Genomic DNA, 26165 nt, shown 5'->3' on the forward strand with positions numbered 1-26165 from the left:
ATTTACCAATTCTTAAAAAACCCTGCTTTCTCCCGGACGTTTTATTTACCAATTCTTAAAAATCCCTGCTTTCTCCCGGACGTTTTATTTACCAATTCTTAAAAATCCCTGCTTTCTCCCGGACTTTTTATTTACCAATTCTTAAAAAACCCTGCCTTCTCCCGGACTTTTTATTTACCAATTCTTAAAAATCCCTGCTTTCTCCCGGACTTTTTATTTACCAATTCTTAAAAATCCCTGCTTTCTCCCGGACTTTTTATTTACCAATTCTTAAAAATCCCTGCCTTCTCCCGGACGTTTTATTTACCAATTCTTAAAAATCCCTGCTTTCTCCCGGACTTTTTATTTACCAATTCTAAAAAATCCCTGCTTTCTCCCGGACTTTTTATTTACCAATTCTTAAAAACCCTGCTTTCTCCCGGACGTTTTATTTACCAATTCTTAAAAATCCCTGCTTTCTCCCGGACTTTTTATTTACGAATTCTAAAAAATCCCTGCTTTCTCCCGGACTTTTTATTTACCAATTCTTAAAAATCCCTGCTTTCTCCCGGACGTTTTATTTACCAATTCTTAAAAATCCCTGCTTTCTCCCGGACTTTTTATTTACGAATTCTAAAAAATCCCTGCTTTCTCCCGGACTTTTTATTTACCAATTCTTAAAAAACCCTGCCTTCTCCCGGACTTTTTATTTACCAATTCTTAAAAATCCCTGCTTTCTCCCGGACTTTTTATTTACCAATTCTTAAAAATCCCTGCTTTCTCCCGGACTTTTTATTTACCAATTCTTAAAAAACCCTGCCTTCTCCCGGACGTTTTATTTACCAATTCTTAAAAATCCCTGCTTTCTCCCGGACTTTTTATTTACCAATTCTAAAAAATCCCTGCTTTCTCCCGGACTTTTTATTTACCAATTCTTAAAAATCCCTGCTTTCTCCCGGACGTTTTATTTACCAATTCTTAAAAATCCCTGCTTTCTCCCGGACTTTTTATTTACGAATTCTAAAAAATCCCTGCTTTCTCCCGGACTTTTTATTTACCAATTCTTAAAAAACCCTGCCTTCTCCCGGACTTTTTATTTACCAATTCTTAAAAATCCCTGCTTTCTCCCGGACTTTTTATTTACCAATTCTTAAAAATCCCTGCTTTCTCCCGGACTTTTTATTTACCAATTCTTAAAAATCCCTGCTTTCTCCCGGACGTTTTATTTACCAATTCTTAAAAATCCCTGCTTTCTCCCGGACTTTTTATTTACGAATTCTAAAAAATCCCTGCTTTCTCCCGGACTTTTTATTTACCAATTCTTAAAAAACCCTGCCTTCTCCCGGACTTTTTATTTACCAATTCTTAAAAATCCCTGCTTTCTCCCGGACTTTTTATTTACCAATTCTTAAAAATCCCTGCTTTCTCCCGGACTTTTTATTTACCAATTCTTAAAAAACCCTGCCTTCTCCCGGACGTTTTATTTACCAATTCTAAAAAATCCCTGCTTTCTCCCGGACTTTTTATTTACCAATTCTTAATAAACCCTGCCTTCTCCCGGACGTTTTATTTACCAATTCTTAAAAATATCTGCCTTCTCCCGGACTTTTTATTTACCAATTCTTAAAAATCCCTGCCTTCTCCCGGACTTTTTATTTACGAATTCTAAAAAATCCCTGCCTTCTCCCGGACTTTTAATTTACCAATTCTTAAAAATCCCTGCCTTCTCCCGGACTTTTTATTTACGAATTCTAAAAAATCCCTGCCTTCTCCCCGACTTTTAAAAATTTAATTCCCGGTTTTTCCTGATGAAATAAACAACAAAAAAATGAGAATAAAATGACTCGTAGAGTGAAATGCACCCACTCTGCGAGTTTTATTGAACAAAGTTTAATCTCTGCTAGTGTTGTTAATTTTCCGGAAAAATAAAAGACGGAAAAATTTCCAGACAATTTTCCGCAAATCGAAAAAAAAATTGAAACATAAATTACTTTTAAGGGTTTTTTTTCATTTTTTTAACTTTTTATCGAATTAAAATGTCTAATATCAGTAAACATACTAAAAAACATTACTTAGCCTATGTTACATTGTTAATCAGTTTAAACTAGTCTAGAGCTTTAGTTTTACTTTCAGATTCGAAAAAATTAGGCGAAAAAGGCGCTTTATTTAAATTTGCAAACAATATATTAGGCTAATCATAGAATGAAAACTTTTTTTATTTTTTTTCGGAAAAATACGGAAAATTTTCCGGAAAAAAGGTCTCGGTCATTTTCCGGAAAATTTTCCGACTTACAACACTACTCTGCTAATGTGGAAACATTCGTTCGTCTGTATCGCGATATAGGTCACAAAGGGTCGACGCTGTGGTACAAAGTGGTAACAACGAACGTCAACTTAACTTTGCATTACGAAGATGAAACGTCCTCGGGGCTTGTCTTCGCATCTCTATTAATAGACCTGCCAGACAAAACATTTCCACCGATCGTAATTATTGGTAATTATTTTCGAACCCTTTAGGGTTCTTCCCGACCAAAGGGCATGATCAAAAAATAAGTTGTACCAAATACCACTCAATCCTAATTCTTCAACAAAGAGGTTTTAGAAGTAGCCCATTATCAAAACGCGATTTTAATCATTACAATCAAGAAGTGGTTCGTCCTAGGAGGCCTTCGTCATTGCTCTATAATTTACAGCGCGCCTTCGGTATCGGTCGCTAAATTAAAAGGTATCGTGCTTAAATTGCGTTTCAATTTTTTTTAATTCGCGCGTGAGGACCTGGATTGGAATCCCCTTCGAAATTTATGCTCGTTCGTTTAAAGAATTTTCAAGGATTTACTGTAAATCCTCTCGTATATATAAAAATAATCGCGAGGGGGGAGACCAAAACGGGTTAAAATTAAAAGAGGGGGGTACCGCGAGTTGGCGACAAATAGCCGCATTTCTATTCCGAGTTTCTGACAGATTCAAGATCAGTTTTTCTCTTTCTTCCCGTCTGTGAGTGTACGCGCGAGTACTATGTATATGTTGGAAACATCTCGCCTTCAAAATTAGCGATGACGTTTCTTCACGCACCCCCCCCCCCCCCGCTCCCTTCGTAAAACGGGAATGATGCGACGAAATTAAACAAGACTCGGCATTGACTCTCCCATTTATAAGGTGGTTTCCTTTCGCCTGTTCTCGGACTGAAAGTGTACTTCCTATAACCCTAAAACGTTTTACTAGTCTGTTCCTGGAGTGATAATTAATCCACCCCATAAACTATTCGCTTGTTTCGGAGTATTGGGCTACTGAAAAGGAGTTGTAAAGAGAGTAAATCGGATTTTGTCGTCTGCTAGCCAGAATTTATCCGCTAAAAAGGCCACAGGCAGCCATTTTGAAAAAACGATTTTACTCCGACTCAAACTATTCGGCACCACACAATCGGAGTAAAATGACGTCATAGCAGTGGCGGATACAGAAAAAACTCAAGGGGGGCCGCTAAAAGACATCTTGAGCTGTGGGTGTAATAACAAATCATCAAATCACATGCAAAGCTTAAGCGTCAAGGGGGGGGGGGAGCGGCCCCCATATGTATCCGCCACTGCGTCATAGCGTTACTCTTCTAAAGCCTGGTTTTCACTAGGACAAAAACGCCACAACGGTGAGAGTTGACGCAAAAATATTGCATTAGGCCTAACGGGAATTTTTCGCGTCGACGTTCACCGTCGGGGCGTTTTTGCCCTACTGAAAACCAGCCTTTACTCTACTCCGAAATCCCGGACCTAGCGAAAAGAAACCACCTTTATATGAAGACGAAGATTTTATACACCCGCCCGGTGGAAAACTACCCCGTCGTACTTGAGAGTACGTTTGAGAAAACAACCCTTCTAAAATCGAGCGGCCGTTATACTTTTGGATCGCGATGAAAATATTTGTATACGAACGCGGATCCGCATTGAAATTATATAAAGAGGGGGGAGGGGTAAAAAGGGGTAGTTGAATTCGCGTATTCGACGCCGTACTAAATGTCGAGGTAGAAAACATTGGAAAAGTCGGAAAACACATTCGGCCTATTAGGAAACCCAGACAAATGTTTTTCGTAGTACGAGTGTCAATCGGGGAAACGCGACGAACACGCTGGCGCGAGACAGCTCAGTCTGAAAACTGTTTTTTTGTGACGTATTAAAAGTTATTTTCATTCGATCAAACGCGATACGAAATTACTAGATTTATCCTAAACCGGAAATGAGGAAGTGACAGAAACCTTCCGAAGGGATGTATTTACGTACAACTGCTATATTTTAAATTTTTCGGACGGGTTATTTGCCTTTAGTGGGGTTAATTAAATTCTTATTTTTGCCACCGGGGGTTTTTTTTTAATAATAATAATCAGCTAGGCTAATACCCAAGGCACCACCTTAGGCCTAAGTCATCATGCGACTTTTGAGCCCTTAACTCAGGTGGCCGGGTTACAATGTGTAGGAGGGTGGTGGCAAGCCCTGCATGCCACGAGATCGAGCCAACAGCTCCCTACACTAACTATTACCGTTTATCAAAGTTAGGCGTGATTAGCAATAGTTACGTTAAAGACAAGTCGTAGCGCGTGAGAGCAGACTTCCTTTACATTCTGTATCGAAAAATATTCCGCTAATCACGCCTTTCTTCTTTTAAATCTAGTGGCGGAAATATGAATTCCATTCCGTCGTCAGCTTTACGTGACAGTGCAGTCATAGTCGCTAATAGGGAAAAGTTTACGTGCGTAGTTTAAACTTTGGTCAGAAGTATCACCGCCTACCGACTGAGTTTTAAATCGAATGTGTGAAAGCTGTCTGCTCATTCAAAATTATCTCGATATAAGAACATTCATATTTAAAAGTCGTCTGCTATTTCTTCACACATTAAGTTGACAGGTATTAAAGTAGATGGCGCTATCTTTTCTAAGCTCGAAGTCTATAGATGCTAGCATATGTAACATAATCATTCGTAAGAATGCCTCTGTATACCATTTCCATAGAAAAAATTTCCGTGAGTTTCACACGGAACATACATTAAGCGGACCCAAAAATGCAGAAAAAAATATAAAAAGGTTACCATGGAAACGAAATCACGTGATCGGCAGGCTCGAGCTAAACTATAGTTTGTTAAAATTAGAAACGCGCGAGGAGTTCTCACAAACTTCCGTTTCCCATTAGTAAAGTTGATCAAGCGTAATTTACGTCATATCCCGCGAACAAGGTATCATTAAAGAAAATTATTTTATGGCACACTTCTGAGTGATTATGTTACACATGATGCTAGTAAACTCGGCGATTTTGTAAAAAATCAAGCCAGGTGGCGCGACTTTAATTCCATCATCTCGAAATATGACGAGAATTATAAAACGGGGGAGGCAACGACAGAGGGTGCCACTGATTAGTCACACAGAGAAAGAAAGGACCGGTATTAAGGGGTTCCACTGAGGGGGGGGGGGCAAATTCGCGGGCTGGCCTCATTATGTTTTACACTCCAGATCCCCGTCATTACATAAAAGCTCTTATTATTGTTCTTGTCTCCCTTCGGGGGCTTTTTCCCTTTTTTTGCCACCCAAGTTCGTTTATTTTATTTCTTATAGAAGTTTCGTCGCCAGGGGGAGGGTTATTCCGTGGAACCCGAACTGCTTACTAATAATACCGTAAAGATTAAACCGTTTATGGAGTCCACGAACATACAAAAACCACCACGAAAATTAACTTTGACTGTAAGCGCTTTTTAAAAATAATAACCCAAGGATCGGTTCCGAAGGCAAACGACAAGTCGCGTTAAAAGTTTTCACTTTTCTGAAACATTACAACGTCCCCAAGCAGTGGCGTAACGACAAATTTTGGGCTCCCCCGCAGGATATCAAAAGGGCCCTATATAAAAAAAAAATTTTTAAAGTTCTCTGAAAATATTGGGGATATGTGCCAGATTTCTACATTTTTACCAATAGTTAAAGCATAATTTTTTTAATTATTTAAATAATTTTATAAACTAAAAAATCAATACTTAAAACGAAAGGGCCCCCCTATTTTGTGAAAATGTCACGGAGCCCCCCGTGGTCTCGGGGTCTGCGCGGGTCCTTAGTTACGCCACTGTCTCCAAGACTTCGTTTAAGTACCAAGAAATAGGCACAATAGCAGTGTCGGCCGTTCCTGAAATTAAAAAAATCGATTTCAGAAAAACATTAACGCACGCCTGAAAACTGGCGGTTAAAGTTCGACTGATTGAAAATTTATGTTTTAACTGGTTTTCAGTAAATTAAAAAAATTGTGGTACGCGCTTGCGAAATTATCGAAAACTGCAAATTAGTGTGTACGACAATTATCGTACGTCTGGCAACGCTGTCACTCACAATAGCGTAAGGCTTGCCTCTGATATCGAAAGTTCGTCCACATTTTAATTACAAACCGTAAACATAGATGGCGATGGTATGTGTGAAAGAGCGTCACAAAAAAATCGAAAGCTAACGAACTTTGGATGGCCAGTTTAAAAGATCATATTCTTAGGTACTTGGAGACATCCTTGGTATCTTAATATGACAGACATATGTTACGTTCGTATAAAACGTTCGTCAGCGTTGTGATAAGTTACGGTATCTTTTAAAAATAACAATTATATCAATACATTAAAAAAAATTGCCCGAGGAGTATCTAATATAATTGCATCAAGGATAACTCCCTCAACATCCGTAGAATTTTTAAAGGGGCTCGTGTTGATCGTAAATTACGTTGTATTGTTTAACTATTAGCGTTATCTGGGTAAAATGGGAAAATAACTTAAATAATTTAAAGTAAGTTTAAAAATAAAAGTTTACGTGTTTTTTTCTCTCTTCGTTCTAAGCGTTCTAGAGGCCCTACAAGTCCTAAAACTAACATATATTTCGGTTGGACGTCCGTTCCGTAAGAAATAATCGCCGTAAAAAGCAAGCCACTCCTTAAAAATCCTCGAAACTGGAGAGAAGACAGTTGCAAAATCAAGTGGAGATTCGGCAAATAGTTTTATATACCGGTATATATAATAATACGCGCGCGCGGGGACGGCAAGTGTTACGAGTTTTGCCTTTAATTTCACTCCCAAAACCAGAAGGGGGAACACTGGGAACGAGCCTTCGCATATATACACGATATAAAGTCCTATATATCTCTTTGCCCAAGAATGTAAAGAAAAAAGATGACGACGGAAGGGGAGGTAAAATAAGGGGGGGACAAGGTTTCGAGAAAATTGAGCGCCTCGTAAAACGTAAGGGAGGATCCCAACGCAAAAAGAGAGAGTGGAAAACACTGTGTTCCCTTCAAGTATAAGATTACGCAATCACCGGGAGAGAGGGGGAGAGGGGGGGGGGGACGGACATTCAGAATATTTACTCAGTGGAAATTTATCATCTCACGCACCAATATTACAATTCACTATTTCAATACAAACATTAATTTTAGAGTAAGATTTCGGCAACAATTATAGTTTTTAGTGCTGATTTTAGCTAAAAAATAAATATGTTTTGAGGCAACCGTATTTACAACAATGGAGGAGGAGGAGGAAATAATGCGCTTATACGATTTATCTCGGATCGGACGAGAAAAAAGGCTCGGAATCGGACGAATTCAAAAGTGAAACAAAGTCGTTTTCTGTTCTAGAAAGAAACGCGAATAAAAAATACATTTCCCACGCCCCACTAAGCCTTGTCCTTCCCTTTCATAAATAAAATCTGAAAAACAAAGCGCAAACAACCAAAACTTAAAAGAAAATGCCGCGCCTAATTATTTCGGGCACTATGCTTGGTAATTATTCCAAAAAATGATCATTTATTCTGATAAATATCGGGTGCGATGCAGTTACGCCATCTGTAGCTGAAATTGGAAAACTTTCTAGGATTCTACTTGAGACATTGGCGCCATCCTTCGCCAAATAATTCCAACTTAATTATTACTTTTTAGTCCAAGGAATTTAGGGCCTAGGGCCGGCTATAGTACTAGCATGGACGAGCTACTAAAGGACACTTCTCGCGTAGTGAAAGCCTGCAGCCAATGGACGCTTCAATAAAAGATACTCGGTTTCTACTCCCCTCTCCAAATTCATCTGGGAAGGAGCTATTTCTGGTTGGTCGGTTAAACGGTTAGAACGGCTAGCCAAAATGTCATATTTAAGCCAATTGGAGCCGCGTTTTGCCCTCATGAGAATTTTGCGTCAGATAAGAAACGCGTCGGCTCACGTGTATAAGGAACATACTAATGTTAATTTTCGATAATATATTTTAACGTAAATATATAATGTTACTAAAACTAAGTATAAGAAGATAATATTGTTATTATTATCAACCTCTTATGGTATAAATAATTAAAATGTAATACCGGGCAATTTTAAAGCTTCTCGTGGAGGCAGAGTTAATTCATTTCGTATAAAATTATCTTTTGGAAAAAGATGAAAACTCATTCATTTAGAACTAAACATATTACTTTTGCAGTACGGTATGCAACAAGTGTTTCCTTTTAACCAGGTAACGTTTTTGGCATACTAAGGCTTAGCAAAAAACCGATGTTACGTTCGAGAAAGTTTCCAGCTTTCTAATATTTCAACAAGCACTATATAAATAATAACTTATGAGTCCTGGCTGTCGGAAATATTACTTCTTGGCAATTTCTGGGAAGATGTTTTATTTAAGCGCCTATAGGTGTTTTTTTTGCAGAGGCAGGCAGAGTCAACCGTAAATTTTGCACTTTACTGACTTTACACACATTTTGCCATAGAACTTTGGAGCCCATTTAAGGAAACCATTGAGTTCCACGTACGTAGTATTTCTTTCTTTCCAGAGGATGGCGTATAGTTTTTACATAGCAGAAGTTACCGCAATAGGTCTGTACTTTGAAAGTTATAGATGGCGCCACACGTATAATGATAGAGTTGACGGCTGAGTGGGCCCAAGGTTACTAGAGATTTTTGCTCGAAATTTCGGAATTTGGTTGGCGAAACCACGACTCCCGAACGCGCCTAAGTCATTCTAGCGGTACTAGTCCCAATTCATAATGTTCCGGATTTACGTAATTATACTCTTCTTCACCATGGATATTAAGTGTTTTTTTTCACCTGTTCTGGGTTTTTTGAGCAGGTTAAAAAGTGTAGCCATATGACGTCATTTTACTTCAATTCTGTCTTGACGAAAAAAACGAGTTGGAGTAAGAAAGGAGTAGTCATGGACTAATTAACTAATTAATTAGTCCATGGAGTAGTTAAAGGTTAAAGGTTATTTACAAAAACCTTGCCTCGTGTGAAGAGGTTCTAAACCCGTCATGTTTTCGTGAAACGAAATTTAAGCAGACGACAAAGCTAGATTACACCCTCAACACCTCCTTTCGAGGAGGAGTAAAAAGTGTAACCTTAGAGCTCTGGAACAAGCAGGCCCGTAGCCAGGATTTTTCAGTTGAGGGGGCCTGAAAAATTCCGAAGGGGGCACGCTCAGTGGCGTACGGATGGTTTGTGGCACCCGGTTCAAAATGTGTGTATGACGCCCCCAATTAAAGTAAATTAGGAACAAGTATTCTTTACACACTACTTTAAAGCAAGTGTCGGCTCTAGTTGAGTTTCGCTCTGGCTCGACAGTAATGTTGTCGCCACCGTGCAAATTTAAACAAGTTGATTAGGCACATTACCCAACATAATTTACGTATATGGCGTGGCCCAAAAGCATGCTTTTAGGTCATTGGGTATTCTTACTCACGTATCAGAAAAGACTATTTGTAATCACGTGCTCAGTCGACCTCGCTTGGATTGGCTTTTCGGCAAACACGTAATTGTCGACTTGGAAATAAACGATAAATCGTTTTTGAAAGTCGATACTAGGTGGAAGCACCTTCCCGGCGATCTGAGCAACCATAGCCATCTTCGATACATAGACCCAATCCAAAATAACGTACGTAAATGATCGAGTGGCTGGTCACTCCGCGAAATCGGTCAGGGCTGGATGAAGACCTTGTGGGGCCCTAGGCCCAAGCTAATTTTGGTGCCCCCTTTCATTGACAAATGGATGGAAAATACAATTTCAATGTAGGCTTTGCGTATATTTTCGTGATTTAATCAATGATTGCTTTACATATTATCGGAAAATGTGGACGCATTTACTAAAATTAATCAGGAATATTTTTTTTGTCTGAAAGTAAATGATTGAATTTTTGTACTTTCAATTTTTTCGAAACCTCTTGGTGCCCCTTGTAGGCTTGGTGCCCTAGGCCCAGGCCTAGTCGGCCTACTGGGTAATCTGGCCCTTAACTCGGTGTACACTGTCGTACCTCTGACTGTGCTAATAAGAGTTCGTGAACTCTTTAAAATCCGTACCTTTAACAGTACTAAGTACGCGAACTCGGTGTACAGGTCATCGGAGAGTGACTTACCCCTCGTAGATGATTTAGAATTCTCTACATCGGCCTCTCTTTTCCTTTTCCGATAATAATCGCCATTCGCTTTACGTTAAGACATTTTCTACTAAAATACTTTTATTTAAAGTTAGGAACTGTGTCAATAATAGTCCTGTTTTTAAAAATTGTAACTTTTTTTTTATAAATAGGACTATTACTGACACTGTTCCTAACTTTTACCGTTTGTTGTATTTTACCAAAACTAACGTGAAAGGCTTAGCTTTTTTAATTACTAATATGAATAGTTCTGCTATCATAACTTTATAATGAACGATAATCATGTAACAATAGCACAAGTATAAACTTACTTGTCAATCGATTGCCCCAATTTGGGTTTTGTTTTGATTGTTTGTTACGAACTTTAAAAACATTAAGTAACAGAAACTGACACGTAATAGATTAGTACCTATAATTATCAGCTGAATTCTTGATAAAATTCTTTATAAAAGATACTCCTTCTGTTAAAGTCTGTTAAACAACTAGAAATCTCCATAATGGCCTACATTCTAAATTGACGATTTGGACTAATTTCACAACAGACAAGTTGTTTTTCTTCCTTACTTCTTTCGTCATTGGTTCTGTTCTACCGATAATTTAATATTATATACTGATTAAATTGCCAACGAGATCGAATAAAGATAAGTCCGTTCTTCGACAGGGTTTTTTAAAAGCCGTTGTAAACTGAGAACTACGCGGAGGAAATAAAGTGAAATACGCCACCATTAATAATTGGATAACTTGGATACAACTGAATACACGACGACGATGACCATTAGCAGTTAGACTACAGTGCTACGGGAAATTAACCTTAGTTAGTATAGTCAAATCAATATTTGTACCAGATTACGTCCCATATTATTGTTTCTGCTACAGCTTAAACTTTCAACTTGGCGCACGTGGAAGGGAACTAATATAGTAAAGCGAGGTACACGAAAGGTAATAATATATTTTGTACAGTTGGACTGAACTAAATATAATATGTAAATAGGACATATTTTATTGATTTTGTTTACTTACTTTGAAATTTTTCTAGGGGCACAATAATATTTTTAAGGGGGCACCGAGACTTTTTGAGGGGGCACCACGGTTCACTCTCAGATTTTTTTGAGGGGGTCAGGCCCCCTCAGGCCCCCTCGCTGGCTACGGGCATGGGAACAAGCGAAGAAAATTCGGGACAGGGTAAATCTTACCCCGAGAACTGGCGAATAGAACGTTTTAGGGTTAAAAGTGTGGAATTATTGAAAAGAGAAAACCGCTACTAAAATTCAAAATGCTCAAAAGCGGAGACACGTGGAAATTCCCGCGTCACGTGGCATTTATTTTGCCCCTGTTGTCAGAGCCAACGCGCCTTGGTGAGAAAATCGCGAACTAACCCCATGTGAGCTGCTACGGGACGTTAGCGTGAAGTGAAAAGCTTTCCGAGAAGGCTCCTTCAGTAGTTCGTCCATGGTACTAGCTACCATTTTTGCGGGCTTCCTCCAAATACTAGGAGCAGTTCCCGGAGAATTGTCAGTCCGTCGGTTCGTAGTGGTAGACGTGGTCATTGGCTTAACAGACCATCATTAAAAAAAATTGCATTGGGTGAATAGGAAGAGTCATACTTATGTTTATTATCCACTTATGTTATTAATGGTTATATAAAAATACCCAAAACAATATGGCACAGGCCATAATAACAGCCTCACCCCTGCCCTTTATTATCGTAATTGAGGCCTCAGTGGTCGCTGAGAAATCAAGGGTGCAAACGGGGATGACATCTGAGAGAGTTCTTCATATAAAAATATATATAAAGAACATAAAGTGAACTTCTTCGGCCCTTACGCGCAACGTGAAAAATGAGTTTCCGCCTCAGAAAATGTGGATTGCGGTCCCCTTTGGGGGTTAACAGGGGGGATTAGTAAATCGCCGCGGCGGAGTGTTAAATTCGCGCATTTTCTTTATATATATTTTTGTTCATATCCTATTCAAAATTCAAAATTCAAACGTTTTATTCGGGGGGCGAAAAAAAAAACCTTTTGAAAAACAACAAAGGTTCGGAACTAGTATAATTAGATAGAGGGAACTAATATAAATCGAATGACGTATCAATTAAATTTTTATTAAGTGCCGTGGAGGAATCGCCGTTTCGGAAGGGGAAAATTCGTAAATTGTCTTCCCCCCGCCCGTAAAACGTTCAGCGTAAAGGCTCGTGACGCTCGTCGAATGAAATTCGTACACAACCCTTCGTTAGCGTCAGTAGCGGCGCTAAGGGTGGGCTGAAGTGGGCTTTAGCCCCCCTGCATTTCTGAGAGGAGCCACATAGCCACATATTTATATTGAAAGGGCCACATATTCATAATTAAGAGGCCACATATTTTAATTTATGAATTTTCATTATCTCTAGAAATTTGTTTTATTGCGAAGAAACGTTTTTCTGGAAAAAATCTTTCAAAATCAATTTGTTTACTCAAAAAGGTAGTAGACCATAAACGTATAGATTCGGGAGGAAGGTAGCGGAAATTGAGAGAAAGTTGAAAAGAAAGGGGCTTATGGGAATTTAGGGAAATACCCCAGGCATGCACGTGTCCCCTCCAGGTCAGATACAAGGTCAGTAGGGGGTCCAGAAAACGCGACGAGAGCCGCAACAATAAAACGACCATGCTCTTCTCGCTTCCTGGAAAATTGTGGGTTTATTCGATTTCACCACTTTTGCGAAATATGGTCAATCAAAGGTTCCCGCTAAGGGCCACAAAATTCTTAGGGGCCACAAAATACTTAGCCCACCTGTGAAAAAACCTTAGCGCCGCTACTGGTTAGCGTGTTTAAAGGCTAGCTGCGTTCTCCTTGTGTTTGTTGCTCCTAGGTGCCACGCTGTTTTTAATATCGCTCAAATTATATGCAGTAATTGATTTTCCTTTGAGATATGGCATTGTAATTTGATATACAGATAAAAACCAAGTGTCTGGTGTCAAACACGGCAATTTACTGTGCAACCGAGGATTAGTTTTTTTCTTGGTACTTGGTTCCCCTTTCAAATGTGGCATTGTAAATTGATATAATGATAGAAAAACAAGTGTCTGGTGTCATGCACGGTGATTTACAGTGCAGCCGAGACTTAGAGGTTTTTTCTCGGTACTTGGTTCCTCTTTGAGATATTAATATTTTGAAAGAAAAGCATGTGGTCAGAAATGTATATACCGGTGCTCCAAGCGAATCATAAAGCCTACTACACCGGTGGTCTCATCAGAATGCCCAACTCCAGCGTCCACAAGCCCGGACAGGTGACAAAACAGCAATGGATAGCATGAAAACCCTACTACTGATGGTTTCAACCTCGACGCAAGCCACTCATCCCGACAAAAGGCGCAGCAATGGGCGACCAGCTTCCACTTCGCGCACAGCTGTCTGATAGAGAGTGGATGCTCTAGCAACAGCCAGCCGACACCCTACCTACATAGGTAGAGGGCTTAGCCCTTCTGGAAAGGCTTCAAAAGGGAAACGACGGGCACACTGCAACCCAACGTAACCCGGCACAGCTGGCACCGGAGATACCGGTGTGACCCAAAAGGCCGGGAAACAGGGTCACAGCGCCTCATACGGAGACCCGCCGCACCACAGCTGGCTACCAGACCCTCCGAGGCGCCAGAGTTTGCCCGGACCATCTCCAATAGCCTGAGCCAAAACCCAGCTTCGGGCCCCTACCTGACGGAAGTCGAAGGTGGAGATAGGACCAGTTGATCGCGGCTTACATCTCCCAGTGCGCCACCGCCCAGAACCCGACTCCACGGTCAAACCACCAGTTTTTGCCCACCGTGACCCCTTAAGGGCCACTGATAGAAATACAAGTGTCATACACGGCAGCCGAAGGTTAGAAGTTTTTTCGTGGTACTTGGTTCCTCTTTGAGATATGGCATTGTACATATATATACTGACAGAAAAACAAGTTTCTGGTCTAATAGAGGGAAAGTTGAAAAAGAAGAAATATATAATTTGAATATAGATTTGCAATTTCTATCAATTATAAAAAGATTTTTACCAACCCCGCCTTATTTAACTTTAAAAACGGATCCTCTGGAAAAGAGATGAGGTTGAGGCTAATATTATGGCTTCGGCCATATTGTTGTATTATGAAAACCGAAGCGTAGACCATCGACAAATAACTATTTGTCGATGCATAGACCCCAGCATCGACCAAGCAGCAGGGACTTTAAATAAAGTTTAAGTTTACTTTTTTACGCTGGTTACCTCGATTTGTTTACAAAGTCCTTTTTACACACAATCCGGAGGATTTGTGTGTATTAGTCTCACGTACAGTGTAGCCGTTGCCGCCGATGCCGATGCCGCCGTGTCGCACTGTCGCGCATAACTCTTCAACGGTTAGGGCTAGAAGAGGGTCCGTTAAGTTGACCCCGCCATAGAACGATATGCAAATTAGTAGTGCCATAATTTCGCTCTCATTTCTCTCTATTAAATTGCACTATAAAATAATTTATCTCCGCATTCGTTAATGAGTTATTTAATTTTTAATCGACGGGGCCAAGTTAACGCTTGGCCCCGCCACTCAAACTATATGCAAAATAACAGTGCCATAATTTCGCTCTCATTTCTCTCTATTAAACTGCGCAAGAAAATAATTTATCTCCGCATTCGTTAATGAGTTATTTAAATTATTAATTGGCGGGGCCAAATTAACGCTTGGCCCCGCCTTAGGCCGATATGCAAATTAGTAGTGCCATAATTTCGCTCTCATTTCTCTCTATTAATCTGCGCAAGAAAATAATTTCTCTCCGCATTCGTTAATGAGTTATTTAAAATATTAATTGGCGGGGCCAAATTAACGCTTCGCCCCGCCTTAGGCCGATATGCAAATTAGTAGTGCCATAATTTCGCTCTCATTTCTCTCTATTAATCTGCGCAAGAAAATAATTTCTCTCCGCATTCGTTAATGAGTTATTTAAAATATTAATTGGCGGGGCCAAATTAACGCTTGGCCCCGCCTTAGGCCGATATGCAAATTAGTAGTGCCATAATTTCGCTCTCATTTCTCTCTATTAATCTGCGCAAGAAAATAATTTCTCTCCGCATTCGTTAATGAGTTATTTAAAATATTAATTGGCGGGGCCAAATTAACGCTTGGCCCCGCCTTAGGCCGATATGTAAATTAGTAGTGCCATAATTTCGCTCTCATTTCTCTCTATTAATCTGCGCAAGAAAATAATTTCTCTCCGCATTCGTTAATGAGTTATTTAAAATATTAATTGGCGGGGCCAAATTAACGCTTGGCCCCGCCTTAGGCCGATATGCAAATTAGTAGTGCCATAATTTCGCTCTCATTTCTCTCTATTAATCTGCGCAAGAAAATAATTTCTCTCCGCATTCGTTAATGAGTTATTTAAAATATTAATTGGCGGGGCCAAATTAACGCTTGGCCCCGCCTTAGGCCGATATGCAAATTAGTAGTGCCATAATTTCGCTCTCATTTCTCTCTATTAATCTGCGCAAGAAAATAATTTCTCTCCGCATTCGTTAATGAGTTATTTAAAATATTAATTGGCGGGGCCAAATTAACGCTTGGCCCCGCCTTAGGCCGATATGTAAATTAGTAGTGCCATAATTTCGCTCTCATTTCTCTCTATTAATCTGCGCAAGAAAATAATTTCTCTCCGCATTCGTTAATGAGTTATTTAAAATATTAATTGGCGGGGCCAAATTAACGCTTGGCCCCGCCTTAGGCCGATATGCAAATTAGTAGTGCCATAATTTCGCTCTCATTTCTCTCTATTAATCTGCGCAAGAAAATAATTTCTCTCCGCATTCGTTAATGAGTTATTTAAAATATTAATTGGCGGGGCCAAATTAACGCTTGGCCCCGCCTTAGGCCGATATGCAAATTAGTAGTGCCATAATTTCGCTCTCATTTCTCTCTATTAATCTGCGCAAGAAAATAATTTATCTCCGCATTCGTTAATGAGTTATTTAAAATATTAATTGGCGGGGCCAAATTAACGCTTGGCCCCGCCTTAGGCCGATATGCAACTTAATAGTGCCATTAAAATTTACACTAATCAGAAGTAAATAAGGGAACGGGCCCTTTCTACATTCCCGTTTTTTTTTTCAGAAAATGATTTAAAATGAGAAACTACTGTATGACCATTTTCATTTAGAATCAAAGCATTCCAACCAAAGTTGTAGCTGTAGGTTATCCCTAATTACACAAATTTGAAAATCGAACGTAATTTAATACAGAATGAACCAAGTATTATTGCGCAAGTTCCCGCCACAAACGAAAGACGTGATATTTTTTTTTAGAAAGTGATGCCTCTCCAAAATCTAGAACTGGGCCACCTCTTCTATTTACTTCTGCACTTATGTATTGCGTGTTTCCAGTGAAACCATAAGCCTATCATGAGGTCCCGTATGATGGTAAAACGTATGTGGTATAGGCGAAATTATTATTATTATTTATATGTGGTATATTTTCACTCGCAGTTTTAGAATTAAGTATTAAAGTGCCGATATATTTTAATTTACATTTCTTAATCTTGAATTTTTTACTATAGGAAATTGATTAATTGATTTATTATTTTGCGATTATTTAAAAAAATCCTAGTTATTTAATTTTTTTGTTATTTGAAAAAATAAAATTACAATTAAATCTTAACAAAGCTATGTTAAAACTTAAACTCGTGCATTTAGTAGGTTAGAATTACTTCGAGTAGTAATATTAATCACAAAATCTAATATCCTTTTTATCTTTTACAAATCGATGCATAAAAGAGAAAACGCATGGATAATTAACATAATTTTTATTTAGATATAAATGACCTCTTTGTTTTAAGTCAGGCCATTAACACTCAAAATAAAGTTATGTTAGTTATCCGAGCGTTTTCTCCTTTATTAATTTGGTTTTTTTATCGCATCATGAACAACAATAAGATTGAAATTTAACACTTACACTTTGAAAATTGACGAATTTATGTGCTTTATTTTGGGTGACTGACTGTGAAAAACAGTAAGTGTACACAGACTTTCATTTTTGAAGAGCATTCTTCACCCTTCTTCTTTAGGTCATCGAACACCATCCAACTATTATCTGATCTTAGTGAATAACAAACGTAATGCCCAATTGATCGAGGTTCGTTTGATCCCCGATACGCTAATACCCCACAAAGACTGAATTTATTTTCCAACACATTGATATTCCTTGGAATATTTTCTAAAGCCACCAACATTAATGTCTCTCAGTTTAAAACTTTATCAAATTGACTGAATTCTATAAAAAATCCCATTTCACATCCATCTAGGTTCCGGTAGAAAGATTTTACAGCACCACAATCTGCTTCGGGACAAATTGCGTAATGGTGAGAAGATTTAAAATGCCTCACTATTAATAGTTCCAAAGATGAAATAGAATTCGGGGAGCATTCAATACATATTACTGGTCTGTTAATTTTTAAGAAATTCTTCTTACAATCAGCCGAGGTACATTCGTGAATTTCTGTGCTTGCTGTACAGTTTCTAAACAATATTTTAGCCAATTCAGATACGGATTGCTTACAAGCAACTTCCATAACACCTCCAGAAAGTCGTTTCATTTCCGAAATATCTTTCAAAAGGAGCATTCTTTTCTTGTAGACGTTTGTGCTGATTGACTTTTGTTTCATAAAAAATACTACAAATCTAAAAAGCGGAACGTCTGAGTTGTTTATAGATTCTTTTAGATGATCATTGTCGACATAAGCGACGCAAAGCAATTGAATAATGCTATCGAACGCGCATGTATTCCTCAAAGAATAATCTATTTTATTAAACCTCACTGCTTTAAGTTCTGGTCTGGAACTGTTTTTTAGCAGGTTTATCGGAATGAGGTAACTTTGTGTGTGTAAATTAGCGTACATGAAGTCGGGATTTGGAGTGAGATTGCAAGTTCTTGGGCGCTTCTTAGTTGGTTCTCCAAGATCTCTCCAATTTTCAAAAGATGTTCTGTCTTTTGTTCGTTGTAGCTCCAATCCAGGTTTCTTATGGCAAATACCACAAATCCGTTTTTGGCCATAACCTTCTTCTTCTTCTCCTTCTTTTGGAAAGGAGCAGGGTTCAAAAATGTGAACAGGTTTCTGAAATCAAATGTATAATTTTTTTGAATTTTTAAATAATTTCTGCAATATTTGAGAAATTGATGAATGAAGGTTTAATTTGTAAATTACATTTTTTTCTAAAGTTTAGTTGTAAAAATTATTTTTCAATTACTTACACGATAAATTATATTCATTTGGCAATAATAGAATTTATAACTATATCTTATTTTTTAAATAAAATACCTTGCAATAAAAGCAACTATGTGCCCCAGTTGGAGGTCCAGTTGTCTGGCATACCATGCATCCATTTTCATGATCAAGCGCCACAGTTTCCGTTCCTCTGCCAGATATTTCCGCTAAGGCCGGTGCCACTAATGGTTCGCATTCCGTTTCTCTGCCTGATATTTCCGTTAAATGTTCCACTGACTGCCCTACATTAGACAAATCTTCCTCCAAAGTTTCAATGGAAGGTGAACTACAGGCACCTATAAAAATAGTTATCAGTAAAACACAATTTCTTATAATACTTGAGCCCAGTAAAATATTCTTACCAATTCGAGACATAGTTAGTCGCCTGCCTTCAGTTAAATTCATCGTGCCTCTTAGATACTTCAGGTGTGTTTCTAGAAATGTGTCTATTCTCACTGGCAACTTATTTTGGCCACTAAAAACTCGATGTTTGAGGTTATTAAAGTTGCTTTCAACTGAAGCACTTGTAGGCACGTCTCTACCGAAACCAAAATGGGGCCTCATAATACCCGTCCAGAGGGGAATTAAGCGCGCTAACTTTAGGATATCTTTTACAATTTCTGGTTTAAAGGCTACGTTTTCGTAATTTTCAGACTGGAGTTGTTGACAAGAGATCTCTTCTTTACATGTATTTAAAATATTGTTCATCCAAGAAGTAAATGGCGAAACTTCGTCACATAGGTCTTCTAATTCGCCTGACATGACGTTTATCGGAGACTGCTCATCTTCTACTGACAACGCATCAACCGCCGCCTCAATACCCTTGCATACCACGGCTCTCAAAAACTCTATTCTTCTCGTGCAAAGGTCGTCATCCCCGTCAGAGTTCTTCCCCTTTTCGGAACTTAGGCAAACCGTAAAAATAGACTGAAAAATATTACCTAATATGTGTACGTCAGTGGTTTTAGCGGCTTGAGCCATTGCTTTTACAAATAAATATTTAATTGGACGACTAAGACCCTTCAAGCTCGGGAAATTGACAATTAATTTTATGACATGGGCAATGTCACACCGAACATAACAGTCTGGCAATTTAACGCCTGGAATTCTTTCCCCATCATTTTCATTAATTCCTCTGAATACAATTTTAGCGCATTTTTGTATATATGTTGCTAGTGACGAACAGCCACTGAAAGTTTTCGTCACGGCGTATATTAATGCCAGAGACATGTCGGTTACTACTTCTTTCGGCTGGCAGTCACTGACAGTTTTCAGCCTTGACGACAGCCAAAAGGATATGTCGTCGGTAGTGTGTCCTTCTGAGAGCATATTAGCCACAGAAAATTGTTCGTTTGTTTCTTCATCGTGAACGGTGGCTTCGTAGAGAAAGATGTGTGATGTTTTCTCTTGCCATGGCAGTAGAATTCTATGAGCTACACTACCTGTCGCATCTATTGATAATTTTGCAGTTTGACGATTCTTACGAAAATAATTCTGATAAACGTGATTTTGTGATGGCAGCCAATAATGAATGTGAAATTTTTTCAAAGAGACTGATCTTATACCTCCTTCATATGCCCTATCCGCCATCATCAAAAACACCGCATTTAATGGATTATTATCTAAGCGCTTAGTTTTTCTGTCGTTAGCAGCAGCGACTCTGATGGTCCCGAGAGAAGGAATATTGGGTGGAATTTCATCTCCAAATCTCATAGAATCATTGGCTTTAAGGGCTCGAATCATTGAGGCATTCATGCCGTTATTGCTCTGCTCTATGACTTCCGCCCTTTTGATTCAAGAAAGAGGCCTCGTTCCCTAAACGGTGAAAATTATAATTTAGTTTAAACCTCTCTGCGCTAAATGTTCGTAAGTTAAAAGCTTTAATTAAAAATTTCTAAAAGAAGTGGAATTTCACTGAATGTAAGTCCATTAAGCCATTATTAATAATATAAAAACAAGCTGGATGGGTCAACGATTCACACTAAGGATGAAATCGAGTAAACGACATTTTCCGAAAATGTTTACCGACTAGCCACGGATTTTCCCTTTTTAGTTTCACATATATTCGAAGTGTCACTATTGCCATGGACGGAATGTCGTTAAAGGGAGTATAACCCCTCTTGTTTGGTAGGGTGCGCTTAGACTATACCGACTAGCTTCCACAAGCCTTCCTAGCGGGGGGCAAGGAAGTAGTAGGAAGGCTTGTAGGAGCTAGTCGGTGTAGTCTAAGCGTACCCTACCAAACAAGAGGGGTTATACTCCCTTTAAGTGTTGTTTGTCGTAGGCGTCGGCGTGGGCATCGTGGCAAGAGACGACGTGGTAGATGGAGCTACACATCGAGCAGTTAGTTTGGCGGGATGTTTGAATTAGCTAATTTCTTTCGATATGTTATAATTGGAATATTTTTAGACGTTGTAAATTAATTATATTGGATTATTATTGCACGTCGTAAGACATCGAAGGTAGCTTAACTATTTAACCTTTGATACTATGCGTCGATATGAAACTAATATTCCGGCTGGGCCGTCTTGTCTACTTATGTGATACATGAATATAGGAAGCTTGCTCGTGGTTGTTGCCTACGTCAGTTACTATAGTTTCGAAAGTTTTGCCATGAAATTATGGATAATCAAGTTAATATTATTAATTAGCACAAGAAGTTTTCCGCGTGATCTATGACATTGTTATGGCATACATTTTTAAGCTACGACGCTGGTCTATGACGCGTCAAGCAAGCTACCTATAAGAATTTGGATTTATTTTTACCTTTTGCTGATGGTCCATTTGATAATCACCTATAAAGTTGCATTTAATATGAACTCTGGAATTATTTTGTGGTTCCTCCTTAATGGAGTGGCATTCCTTGCAATTACCCAAAAATTTGGCATAAATCTGCCCACGAGAATACACACGAGCTCGTTTAAATATAATTGGGCATCGAAGTTTTCCTTTCGTATGTTCATAGAAGTGATCGAATATTATGTTAGACCACGCTCCTGGATAAAAACAAAAAGGTTTCCAATATTGTTTTAATTTTTTATATAAAACAAGACTACCTATTTTAAACTGTAGATATTCCCTCTGAGAGTTATTTCTCCTTTCATCACGACATCTATACAATTTCTTTTCTGGCCTCATTTTAGCATACTCTTCCGCTGTTAGAGTAATCACAAACTCCATATGACTGAAAACCGTGTTCTCATCCTGCTTGTCCTCAAAGTGTTCCGCGTATGAGTTATCAGTTTCATTTTCTCCATCGGCCCCATCCTCGACTTCTGACAACGATGATTCTTCCTCAACTACTTCTGAAATATGTGTGGAAGATACGTTTTCATCGTCCGAAGATGTCTTTTCTGAGCTCTGGTGAAATCCCAGTTTTTCCAAACAATTGTACATATTCTTGTAAACAATTGTATAAAGAGCCAAAGCGCTCTTGATACCTCCAATTTCTTCTGATATCTTCAACCATACTTCAAAATTTTTCCCAGTCACATATCGAGATCTCTCGTGGTATATCTCGGATTTATATTTCCCTAAAGCTTTAATAATTCGCTCAATATCCTCGTCTGACGTTTTTCTCCTTCCAGCCATATCTCCCCAAATTTAACTAAATAAATTAAGGGCAATTATAATTACGCATTACAGCTCAGCGATAATTAAAGAAATTTGCGCAAAAATGTGTAGTTATAATTTCTACCATTTTTAAAAATAGCTAATTTTTTGTTAAGGGCGATAAAGTGCAAAAAAATTAATCAATAGTTCTTTTTATAAAATAACCTTGGCCATCTTGTTGAAATGTTGCCTCCCCGCTTCAGCTGTGGATCCGTTTTCTCTCCCACTAAAGAGCTTATGAACTCATTATTCTTAGGCATTGGCCGAACTATTCCAGGGCAACATTTCAACAAGTTGGCAAGCGTAAAGACATTTTATAAAATCAACTATTGATCTAATTTTGCATCATAATTTTATTTATTAAATAAAACCTAAAATTAATATTTTTAAACGTTTTAAGGCCTATAATCTCTTTTGCCTGTCACCCTGTAAATTTACTGGCCTTCTATACTCTCCCTTTGCATTTAGGCCTACCGCAGAACAAACTGGTTATACAGTATGCCTAAATGCAAGAGGATTATTTCTGCGGTAGGCCTACATGGAAGGAGGAGTATAGAGGGCAGGTAAATTTACAGGGTGACAGGCAGAATAATAATTATATTGTTGTACATAATGAAGTGTTGAAAAATATTTTTTAACTAATGTCCCCATATAGTTCGTAAATAAAAAATCTGCTTCATAAAACTAATGAGATAATAGGAAAACAAATGAAGTCAAAATAATGTGGTTTATATTAATAAATGAAACTTACTTTGTAGGAGATTTGAATGCTAGAAAGACTTAAATGACCGTCCGTGAATCTTTGGTCTTGAAAGGCCTTTTTTTATTCGTAATATGGTGAAATCGCGTACAAATTAAATTACCTGTAACTGTAAGTCTTTCGGACTGTGAAAGATAGTAGAAGGAAAGTGAGGTCGACACTCCGATCCCGGGATCGGGATCGTCGGGATCGTCGGGATCCGGGATTTAAGGGATGAAATGGGGGTAAAATCATCGAAAAGTCAATGTATTTAGGGTATTTCTCGCGACGATTCGTTTTCCCGTATATCAACATATTGTGTCCAGGCCAACTTGTTCATTTATCTACGCTTATCTCGAAAGATACTTGAACGTATATCTTATCAAGTTTTATCGTACGGAATAAGTTGAAATGATGTAAAAATTGATAACCTAGGCGACGCGTGCGCAGATTACCCCGGGGGACGCGGTTAATTTGAATTGAAGTGTTTTGACGTCATGGAATATTCGTTGTTAAAGTAGAATGGAAATATTTTTAAACTTCATTTTAATATCATTGTAGTATGCTTGACACTTGAACCAATCTCACGAGTATTTCTTAAAACGAATATCTCGATCGCGTTTTATCGTACGAAATAAGTAGAAATTATGTAAGTTGTATGATACTTGATAACCTAGGCAGGAAGATAGCGCGCGCGTGCGTGGATTACCTGGGAGGCGTGGATTACCTGGGAGGCGCGGATTGCCGGGCGCGCGGTTAATTTGAATTTAAAACATGGATTCCCTCTCCGAAATAATTCATGTACCCAAAATTGGACCGCAAGTTTTTTTTCTTTTAGGGGAATCTCTATGGGAGTTTAACATTACAATAAAGCTAATAGGTCCAGTTTGGGGTACTTTTGGTCCGAAATGGGGTACATAGGGCCGAAAATGGTGACTTTGGTCGTTTTAAGGGTACTTTTGTTCTATTTTGGTCCATTTTTGGGTACATCAGAGAAGCAGTTGGAAAAACGAAGAGCCTTTTTTTTTTCCCCACCCATCTCCAAACTCCAAAAATTTATTGCTTTAATTTATTTATCGCTTCCGTAGGTATAAAATAAGATAAAAACCACTTACCTATATTTTAATTACGGTAAATTAAAAATACTTAATTAGTGTACTAAGTTACGTTTAAAAGAACCTTTTGTAACAATTCCAATATGTAAATATAGGTATAAGGATTGAAAAAATACTTAAAGTGGTTTTACTGATAAACTCTAAAGGAATTTAACTTTAAAGGGTATCTTAGATTATTGTTTTTAATTTTATTCAAGTTGAAAACGTATTAAGAGTCCTTCAAAGTACTATAAAAGGATTTTATTTACGAACTTAATTCATATTTTCTTCAAACTTTCAATTCGCTTTTATTACTATTTAAATACGGTAAAATATAATTCTTATACACAAATATAGTCAGAAAGATACTATAAAACACTAAAATTAAAATTAAATTAAATTTGTGTGGATAAGATTTGTAAATATCATTTTGAAACTAATAACTTTCACGCTTTATTTAAGTCAAGCCAATAAAAACAATTACCTATATTTTAAATACGGTAAAATATAAATACATTTCCGATATGTAAATAGGTAGAATAACACTATGAAAAGTTCCTTTTTCTTCTTTTAATACGACAACACACAACTCTGATACGCAAATATATAAAGAAAATATAAAAAAAAATTTACTCTACGTTCGATACGTTAAAATACATTTCCGATACACAAATATAGATAAAGAAATACTATAAAATGTAAAAAGGTAGAAAAATACTACACATTAACCATTATGAATTTAAGCTTACAACATCCTTCACGTATAGAGCATAACATATATGTTCAGAGTTAACTTGTTTCCTCGTTATCTTTATCGCATGTGTTTTAAATAGCGTATGGAATAAGTTAAGAATGTACTGAAATGGTGTATGTTTAAACCTCGTAGAATAAAGAGTAAAACATATGTTCAGAGTCGGCTTGATTACTAAAGCGAATAACACAGAGACGTTTCCGGTGTAGTCACGTAGGAAGAAAAATACTACAACACTCTCTATACTCTACATTCAACACGTTAAAATATACTTCCGAAATGCCAATATAGGTAGTAAAATACTACAAAATCTCTATACTTTACCTTCAATACGTTAAATTACATTCCAATATGTAAATATAGGAGGAAAAATACTACAAAAGCCTCTTTTCTTGGCGTTCAATATGTTAAAATAGATTTCTAAAATGCAAATGTAGGTAGTAAATACTACAAAATCTCTATACTCTACCTTCAATACGTTAAATTACATTCCAATATGTAAATATAGGTAGTAAATACTACAAAAGCCTCTTTTCTTGGCGTTCAATATGTTAAAATAGATTTCTGAAATGCAAATATAGGTAGTAAATACTACAAAAGCCTCTTTTCTTGGCGTTCAATATGTTAAAATAGATTTCTGAAATGCAAATATAGGTAGTAATTACTACAATTTAAAAAACGTTGGTAAAAAGAATATCATTTTAACTTATTTAATTGTGTTTTTTACCCAACCAAGCATTTATTTGAATAAAAGTGGTATTTATTTAAATAACCAATAGTTAAATAAAAATTGTTAAATGTTTAAATAATCGAAAGTGAACAAGCCTATTTTTTAAATAATACAAACAGACTTTAGAGTTGATAAGATTTGTAAATATCATTTGAAACTAATAATTTTCACGCTTTATTTAAGTCAAGCAATTACATTTTTAAAAATGAAAGAAGTTAAACAATATAAAAATTTGTAAATATTGTAAATATTTTTAGGTAATAAAGAAATTAAGAAATGTTTTAATTAAAATATCTTTCATTTTCTACTACATTTTTAAAAATGAAAGAAGTTTAACAATATAATTATTCTAATATAATTTCAAAATCAGGTATTATTTAAAGTACAAATGCATAATTTAGTGAAGCAATTCTTATTTAAATACTTTTATTTCATTAATTTGTGTATCTGAAATGTATTTATTGAAAAATAAGTGGGTTTTACTATTTATCACGGTTTTTTTTATATATATATATATATATATATATATATATATATATATATATATTGGAATTGTTACAAAAGGTTCTTTTAAACGTAACTTAGTACATTAATTTATTTTGGAAGTTCAAAACGTA

At 37.4% G+C, this 26165-nt stretch overlaps 2 protein-coding genes across 2 annotated transcripts in view; both read right to left on the minus strand.

The window, feature by feature from the left end:
• Positions 1-26165, minus strand: part of Sec20 (vesicle transport protein Sec20) — a 170254-nt gene that overhangs the window by 143387 nt on the left and 702 nt on the right. The gene's annotated exons all lie outside the window — the stretch shown is intronic.
• The window catches only part of LOC149935261 (protein-lysine N-trimethyltransferase SMYD5-like), a 286480-nt gene that overhangs the window by 118292 nt on the left and 142023 nt on the right, over positions 1-26165 (minus strand). The window lies entirely within an intron of this gene.

This window comes from Leiobunum rupestre, chromosome 7, assembly GCF_980474605.1.
Source record: "Leiobunum rupestre chromosome 7, qqLeiRupe1.1.hap1, whole genome shotgun sequence".
Lineage (NCBI taxonomy): Eukaryota > Metazoa > Arthropoda > Arachnida > Opiliones > Sclerosomatidae > Leiobunum > Leiobunum rupestre.